Source organism: Solanum lycopersicum, chromosome 1 (assembly GCF_036512215.1).
Source record: "Solanum lycopersicum chromosome 1, SLM_r2.1".
Lineage (NCBI taxonomy): Eukaryota > Viridiplantae > Streptophyta > Magnoliopsida > Solanales > Solanaceae > Solanum > Solanum lycopersicum.
Genome location: NC_090800.1, coordinates 11,552,948 through 11,562,646, shown reverse-complemented (window position 1 = coordinate 11,562,646; position 9,699 = coordinate 11,552,948). Strand labels below are relative to the sequence as shown.

The 9,699-nt window shown below is 32.4% G+C and overlaps 1 pseudogene; it reads left to right on the top strand.

The window, feature by feature from the left end:
• Positions 1-4,442: 4,442 nt before the first annotated feature.
• LOC138340776 (endoribonuclease Dicer homolog 2-like) lies at positions 4,443-5,207 on the top strand (annotated as a pseudogene).
• The last annotated feature ends 4,492 nt before the right edge of the window (positions 5,208-9,699 follow it).

The following is a 9,699-nucleotide window of genomic DNA, read 5'->3' as shown; positions in this document are numbered from 1 at the left end:
TACTAACATGCGATGGTCTAGGAATATAAGAATTTCAAATTTCATTTATAGTTTAGTATGAAAAGAGATTTATTGCTCACAAAAGATGAAGTAATCCTGAAGAGTTTTCTAGATCCTCCAAAAATTTGAGAACATATGAATCAAATTTGTTGATTCTCTCAATGAACTCCCAGTATGCATAATGACAAACGATGATTTACTATTTAGATATAAAACACTTATATATCGTAATCAAGAAAATCTAAAGAAATTATGTCCCTCTAACCATTAGACTTAAATAGTAGAGGAATATGGTATTCATTGAAACACTGCTCATTTTCAAGTAGTTATGTCACAAACTTAAGAATGTGCAAACAAGTAAAAGTAGATGTGGACGATAGTTAGATGTCAGGTCTCCAACTTATCGACTATAAATTTAACCTTCTTTTAGCTACAAAAAAGCATTGGTGTATCTACTTTTATAAGCAAGACTATTTAAGTAAGAAAATTGTATTGCATGTTAAGGAAAATGACACTTTGATGGAGAAAAAGTAAATTTCAAAGAATTTACTATTTTGTATGGTCATAGTAATTTCACAATATCGTTATAACAATAAACATTGAAAAGTTCAAAGCAATATAGTTGAGATGCTTCCTCATAAATATACGAACAACGTATTGGGATAACTCAAAAGATAAAAACATTTCAATTAATTGATTACAAAGAATAGGAGCAAAAAGGAAGAACTCCTAGATTAACATAACGGAATATAGGAATGTTAATTAAGATATTTAAGTTACAACCTTATTGGAAATGTCAAGAAAAAAAATGTTAACTAACTTTTGGAAATTATTTTAGAAAATATTGATAGATAAACTAGCATTCAAAAAAGTTGTCCTAGTGTCATTTATGACTTTCTTTCTCATAGCTACCACTTCTACAAGTTCATCACTCGTTATCCCATAACTGGTTAATTCATCACAAAGTTGCTTAGCTAAAATGCAAACTTCACTGTGTTTGACCCTTTTGAAAAGAGAGATTCGTACCCTTAGAACAAATCTATTCATGATTAGTAAAGAAAAACATTCCATTGAAATGGGCTGCAAAAGTTGTACATACACATTACTATATCATTGAGTTGTCAGGATCATACATTTAGTTTAATAGCAAAAGAATGATTTGATTATTTTTGTAAAACTACAAAGTATAACTCGACGGAGTAGGGAGTGTATTAATTCCACTTCCTTCAAAATATGTGAAATATATCGACAGGCAAATCAATTAATATGATATTTTTGTTGATGCTGAAAATATTGTGGTGAACTAGCGATACATCCATATTTTTGTGGACAAAATTTTGACGATCACCTTAACTTTTTGTAAGGAAATTTATCAAGATTTATGATCATTTTTTTGAACATCATTTTTTGTCAATAGTTATGATCATTTTTTTGAACATCACTCTTTCTCAATATTTATGATCATTTTTTTGAACATCAACATCACTTATGCTAATGAAGTCTTGCTTAATATCATATTCTAGTAGTAAAAACATATTAATATACAGTTGATTCTACGAGGGCCTAAAGAGGATTGTGTGTACGCAATGTTACCCTTAACAAGGCGTTTCAAATATACCATCAGCTCACAACACAACACTCGATTCCTACCACATAATCAAAATTCACCCATTTCTCAAAATTTCCCAATTTCTTCGTCCTTACTACTATATTAATCAAAGGGGACATGCTAATTGGTAACTAAATCACTTCCATCAACAAAAAACTCAATTTCAATCACATAATTAAACACCCATTACGAGATTTCAGCTCATTTTCTGCAAAGATCTGTACTCCAAACAAACATTATACAATTAAAAGAGAGGAGGAGAGTACTAAATGATGAAAAGGGTTCTTGAAAGAGTCCATTTCTTATCACGACCCACAATGGAAAATGGCAACCAAGTATCTGGGATTATGGAATGAAGAAGTTATACGGTAGCAATACCTCCGATCTTCGACATATCTTCTGCAGTAAACCCATTTTCCATCCTTAAATTTTGCTGATTTATTCAAAAAAACATCAACTTTTATAGATCCTTTTTTCTGGGAGAATTTTAATCCTACGAGAAAAATGTCGACAGAGTGGCAAATGGCAATACAAAGGATATCAATCAGGTATTGTGGACTCGAATTAATCACTATTTTTAGCTGTGAAAATAGTTTTCGATATAAATGTTAAATAAAATTACGACTTACAATAGACTCATGTTTTTGACTTTCTTGAATTCGAATAGTGTTCTGGATTGTGATATTATAAAAATAATTTAGTAATTAGTGAAATATCAAAAATGGAATATCACAAGAATTGAATATACGTACGTCTTGCCATTATCTCGTAAAGGTAAAAAAGTATTTCTAAAAGACACTTGGCTCAAGAAAAAAAATAGTAAGTAACAAGGAAACGATGCAAAATCTATCAGAAGGGTGCAGAGACAACAACGTTGGAATACGATAATCAATGAACAGTTTACTGGGATTGATTATTTAAAATAAGAATAAACAATGGTACATATACAATGACAAACATCAACCATTGTTGGCAAGATATCAATACACCACCTATTAACCAGATATTCTAATGTATATCCTCCATAGTTTTCTATATAAAGTCACATCTTCTCTTCGCATGTCCAAACTATCTTAGTATTTACAAGATAATAATATTAAAGATGGGAAAAAAGCACATATATAGAAGCAACACACCATAGTTATATCCACAAGATGGATCAGCTCCATCAATAGAGATAGTTCTCATAATTAAATGCAATCTGACATCTTATATGAATGAACAATGTGAATTATACTAATTGAGGTCAATATCATTATATTAAGTTAAACTTCATTAAATTTTGTGTATCTCAAACTTTTTGGCGATAATAACTAATTAGAAGGTATGAGATAGACACTCGATCTATCTATACTCTCGTCTGGTTAATTAATTTCATCAAAGGATCTATTTGACTATTGAGTGAAGAACTTGATCAATAAATATTCAATCTTTTTACATCGATGAATGGATTTTGACCAATTCTTCAACTCGGATCCAACCTTTTAACCCCAAAATAAAATATAAATTTTATTTAGGGGTCTAGGAGACAAATTATTTGCAATAAATTTTATGTATAAAGAAACAATAATATTATATTAAATAATAGTTTTTTTAAGTTCAATTTTATCCCTTTCTTGATTCTTATATTTGATAATTTGCATCTAAAATGCTTTTTATTCAATCTTCATGTAAATAGGATTTTGTGGACATTCATGAAGTATTTTGTTGTCACGAATAGTCCGCCCACATCTTGATCTTTTTGTAAATGTTCCATGATTTTATGAAGTTTTCGAAATCTCTCTCAAAGGAATATAGTACCCTTTATATAATGTTGTTAGCTAGGATTAATCTTCAAGAATTCTAACTGAAGTTGGACTCATCTGGTAGAGTCCCATACAATTTGAATGTATACAAATGTCGAGTCTATGTCTCATGAAGAAACTAACTTCTTTTTTAAATAACCTTTCTGGGCACATAGTTCACTTAAATCTCTTATTGGTTGGAGTTTATTGTTTGAGGTGTAATCCACAGTTCATAGGGGAGGTCTTAAGGGCTCAAACCAACAGAGGACCCAACAACATCTCCAAGCATGTTTCAGATTCCCATCCGAGTGTAGACACATGATCCAATCTTGAAAACATTCTCAATAATACAACATTTTTGTCTTTGCAGGTTTCACGAGGCATGAAGAAGGTGCTTGTTCATGCGAGCCTTAAGTGCAGATTAAGCATATTATTCATTGTTTAAAGAAGCTTACCTCAAATCATTAATTATTCATCATGTCAGGTTGAATATTTGAAATAGATATGTGTTGCACCCGTATAATCTAGCACTGCATCTCCTAGAATTCCTAGCGTTAATATCATTGTGGAATATGATCCGTGAGTAAGAGTTTAGAAGAGCAATGAAGGATCACGGAACTAGTAAGTTGTATACTAATATCACTTTTGAGAAAAGAGTCTCCAAGTTTCTCAAGAGATTCCGAATGAAACTTCTAGAGGCATTTATTTGTTGTCATTTCTTCAAAAATTTTACAAGTTGGGATACAATGTTTTAGTTTGCAATGATCCAAAAGTATTCTTTTCAAGTTTATTCAGTATAAATGCTTGCCAAATCTAAAGGTTCTAGCACGGCAGATAGTCATTGGAAAAATATTCTTGACTTCGAGAATCTTATAAATTCTAAGGTATATACATATGGCAGTGAATCTGTTCGGTGGAGTTTGGGGATTCACTACCATATGTGTATACCTAGAACTCATAAGATTCTTGAGGTCAACGATAACTATCTACCATGCTAGAACCATTAGATCTTATAGGGAAAGCATACAAGCCGAATAAACTTTAAAAGAATGCTTTTGAATTACCACAAACTAAAACTTTGTATTCCAACCGCTATGATTTTGGAAGTAATGACAACAAAGAAATGTCTCCAGAATTTTTATTTGGAATCACTTGAGAATCTAGGTGACTCTGTTCTCATATATGATATTAGTATACAATCGTTTAAGACTTATTAAAATTATCATGAGGGTCTTCTCAACATTAAGTAAAATAAAATCATTTCCAATGTTGCATCGTTCAAGCTTGGATGTGCTTATGAAATTCTGAGATTTATCTATAATGAACCATTCTATCCTCAAGTGTGGACAATTACTAGTTATAATCCTCAAGTTTACAACTTGACAAAAATTTGTTGATGCCTGCAGTAGAAATATGTTGTAGGATAAAGTATAGGAGATTAGAAACAAAAGAGTAGTTGATGTGGTTGAGGCACTAACACGTGCATACCTCAGATCAGACGCGCAACGTAGCAGATTTATCATTTATGAAATGGATCGGGATGGACATTGATATTATTGATGCACCTATCTTAAGGCACTTCATCGTGAATGCTAAGAGGATTGTCAATGTACGGTACTTAGAAATCACTGCTACACTACAAGTTTCACGACCCTCCGCTGCTTATTCAAACTCTAACTCACGGATCTTACGTACTACATGAGATTCGACGATGCTAATAGCACTTGAAATTTCTTTGAGATGTATTGCTAGATTATATTGTTACAACATATCTCTATTTCAATTCGAGGGTGATAACAAGACAAATTACTTGATGTGGTCTACTTATGTAAATAATGAATGGTATGCTCAATCTGCAGTTAAGACTAGCCTGCATGAGCACATGCTTCATGCCTCGCCAGATCTACAAAGGAAGATATGTTATACAGTTGAGAATATTGATAAATTGGATATTGTGTCTACGTTTGGCTGGGAGAGTGAAACTACTTTCCCAAATATTGTTGGGGATAATGTTAGGTACTTTATTGGCCCGATCTTTGTTTATTAGAGCTTTAAAAAATATACATTATACATTTTTTAACATAAGGCCTCTTCTTGTGTGTGCATCTCCAAGCTTTGGGGAGATAAATACTAAATAAAAGGTAAGAGATGACCCGAAAGGCACTTGATCTATCCTTATTCTCGTCTAATTAAATAATTTCTGCAAAATATCTACCAGACTACGGAATGAATGATTTGATCAACGAATATTCATTTTTTTCTTCAATTTCTAACAATTCTTAGCAATTAATCAACTCTGATCGAACTAATCAAACACCAAAAGAAATTATAAATATTTGTTAGGTTCAAGGATACGAAATTTGTTTTCATTAAATCTTATTTATGGAAAATAAACTCTGATCACAAAATAAATATGATTAAACAAGAATATTTTATTAATTAGTAGTTTGTGTACAATTATTTCCCTCTCTTGATTCTTCTAACGGTTAATTTGCACCTTAAATGTTTTTTATTTGATATCCATGTAAATAGGATTCTATGGATTAAGTATTTTGTTATCAAGAAGAGTCCACCCACGACTTGATATCTTTGTAAATATTTCATGAATTTATGAAAATTTAAAGATCCCTCTCTAAGGGATATATTACACTTTATAAAGTGTAAGCTAGGAGTAGTTTTCAAGAAGGACACATTTAAATTTGACTCATCTTGTAGATTCCCACACAAATTTGACGTCTACGATGTCGAGTTTTTGGATGTAGAATCAACAAAGATCGCACACATAAAGAACCCAATAATTTCTCCAAACATATTTTTTAAGTAGTTTTTGTTGGGTATGTAGCAAGAAGATGGGAAATAGATGGAAAGAGAGGAATTTGAAAAGTTGAGAACTTAAACAGTTGGGAACATGAAAAGTCCTCTTATTATTTAATGAATAGGCATTTTTCCCTCATCGGTGGTGGAAAAAAAAGTATGAGAGTTTAAAGGCAAAGGCAAAAGTCAAGCAAACATCATGGAGAAGATGGAAGATGCAGATGACTTCTGTGCAATGACCTCAGAGTGTAACTTAGTTGGAAATCACAAGGAGTGGTTTCTCGACTCAGGTGCCACTAGACATATTTGTTCCACAAAAGAAGCCTTTGCAACGTACACTCCTACTGAGAAAGATGAAGATTTTTTCATGGGAAACACACTAAAAGCAAGGATTGCAGGAACTGGGAAATTAATGTTGAAATTGAAATCCGGCAAGGTGTTGACTTTGAAAAATGTTCTACATGTCCCTACTATTGGGAAGAATTAAGTTTGTGCCGCACTACTCGTTGAGAATGGGTTTAAGTGTGTCCTAGTTAGTGATAAGGCTCTAACAAGTAAGAATGAAATGTTCATAGGAAAGAGCTACCTCAATGAGTTTCTATTCAAACTGAAGTAATGGTTTTTGATAGTATTAATAAAAATTCTGCTTCTGTTTACTTATTGGAGTTAAGTGATTTATGGCATGCCCGTTTGGGACATGTAAATTACAAAGCCTTGCGAAAATTGGTTGATATAGAAGTATTGCCTTATTTTAAATATGATAAATCGAAATGCGTAATTTGTGTGGAAAGTAAGTTTGTTAAAAATCCTTATAAGTCTATTAAAAGAAATTCTAAAAGTTTTGAGTTAATTAACACAGATATATGTGATATGATGTCAACACCATCATTTGGTTGGAAAAAGTATTTTATAACTTTTATTGATGAATGCACCCAATTTTGTTATGTATATTTTCTAATAGTAAGGATGAAGCAATTGATGCATTTATATAATACAAAAATGAAGTGGAGAACCGATTGAATCTTAAGATAAAAATGACTCGAAGTGATAGAGGTGGAGAATATGAATATCCTTTTGAAGAGATATATTTGGAATATGGTATTATTCATAAAACTACTACACCTTATAAACCATAGTCAAATTGTTTGGCAGAACGGAAGAACAAAACATTAATGGAAATGATGAATGCCTTAGTGATCAATTATTGTTCACCACAAAACTTTTGGGGGAAGTCATCCCTACAAGTAATAAAATACGCAATAGAGTACCCCATCGCAAAACACAATCAATTCCATATAAGTAGTGGAAAGGAAGGAAACCCGACTTAAAATATTTCAAAGTGTGGGGGTGTTTTACAAGTTAGAGGTTCCTTTACAGAAGAGGGTAAAAATTTGACCCAAAACACTACATTGTGTCTTTATTGGGTATGCTGTGAACAGTAAAGCCTGTCTGTTTTTAGTTCACATATCTTATAATCTTGAGATCCATATTAATACCATAATTAAATAACATAATGCAGTGTTATTTTGAAAATATTTATCCGTATAAAATAGTATGTGAGTAAACAAGTGAAAGACCTAAACGACCACGACAAGAATCAATGGAAAATATTCTAACTAGTGAGGAACATAGGCTTAGTACTCGCCAGCAAAAATCTATTGTAGCACTACTTCTTGAAGGAGTTAATCGTGAGATAAAATTAAATTTAAGTAATCACACTTGGGAATTAGCTGATATTCCCCCAGGGAATAAACCTTCAGGATCTAAGTGTATGTTTAATAGGAAAATTAATTGTGATGGGACTATTGACAAATATAAGGCTACACTTGTAGTCAAATGGTACAGACAAAAGGAAGGTCTGGACTGCTTTGACACATTAGGATATTAACAGCACTAGCAGCAGTGCATGATCATAAACTCCACCTAATGGATGTAAAGACAACCTTCTTAAATGGAATGTTGGAGGAAGAAATTTATAATGAAAAATCTTAAGGGTTTATAGTTCGTGGTAAAGAAAAGAACATGCCCAGACTTATGAAAACACTTTATGGAGTCAAGCAAGCACCCTAACAATGACATGCTAAATTTGACAAAACAATGTTGGCCAGTTGATTCAAGATTAACAAATGTGTTAAATGTGTTTACATTAAAAATGTTATGAATCATGAAGTCATTGTTTGTTTGTATGTTGATTACATGTTAATAATAAGTAATGACATTGACGATATAAATCATACTAAGCACATGCTGTTCAGCAAGTTCAATATGAACGACTTAGGAGTTGCTGATTTGATCTTTGAGGTCAGGATTATCAAAACTCCCTAGGGACTAGAATTATCTCAATCTCATTATATTGAAAATGTATTAGATAAGTTCAAATACATGAATTTCAATTTTTTCAAAATTTCAATTGATTTAAGCTGTACATTTAAAAAGAGTGAAGGACTGTCAATTGGAATAAGAAAGAGTGTTGGAAAGTTTGATGTATATTATGAATTGCACGCGACCAGATATAGCATGTGCTATAATTAAACTGAGTCGGTTCACTGCTAATCCGAATCAAACTCAGTGGATGGCAATGAAACGTTTGTCAGGTATCTAAAATATACACAACATTATGTTTTGCATTATAATAAATATCCTATTGTGATTGAAGGATACATGCAAATTGGATCACCTAGTCAAATGATGTAAAATCCAGGAGTCGCTATGTATTCATACTTTGTGGAGAAGCATCCTTTTGGAAATCGGCCATACAGACATGTATTGCTCGCTCAACAATGAAATCTTAATTCATTGCTTTGTATAAGGCTGGTGAAGAATCTGAATGACTCCGAAATTTCCTAGAGGATATTACATTTTGTCCCAAACCTGTTGGACCTAGTTGCATACATTGCGATATTCAAGCAGCAATAGGTAGGGTAGGGAGCGTTATCTACAACGGGAAATCTCGCCATATACGACAGAGACGTGACACCTTAAGACAACTGTTCTCTAGTGGAATTATCACATTTGACTATGTAAAGTCAAGAGATTATGTGTCAGATCTAGTAACGAAAGTCCTCGTGAGAGAGGCAGTTAAAAGATCATCCAAGGGAATAAGTTTATGTCTTAGGACAAGTCAGCATGACAGTAACTCTATCTAGTAGACTGAACATCCAAAGAGCTAGATTCATGGAGAAAAACAATGTTGTGGCTGACGGTTTGGCATTGTCAATTAACATAATACATTCTCATGATGAAGACAATGTTCAGGAACAAGGTTAAGACTTTAAGGATTCCTAATGAGGTAATGAGGTAGATCATACCAAATAGTGTATCTACGAGATGACACGTCTAGGAATCACCTATGTGAGTGTAAAGTGGAAGCCGCGTCAAAGAGAATCTTATGTAAAAATACTATTCTCTATACACTCATGAAACCAGGAGGTGTTAATTGCTGAAATGAACACAACCGTAAGAACCATAAATAGTAAAGGGTTAATTGTGTGA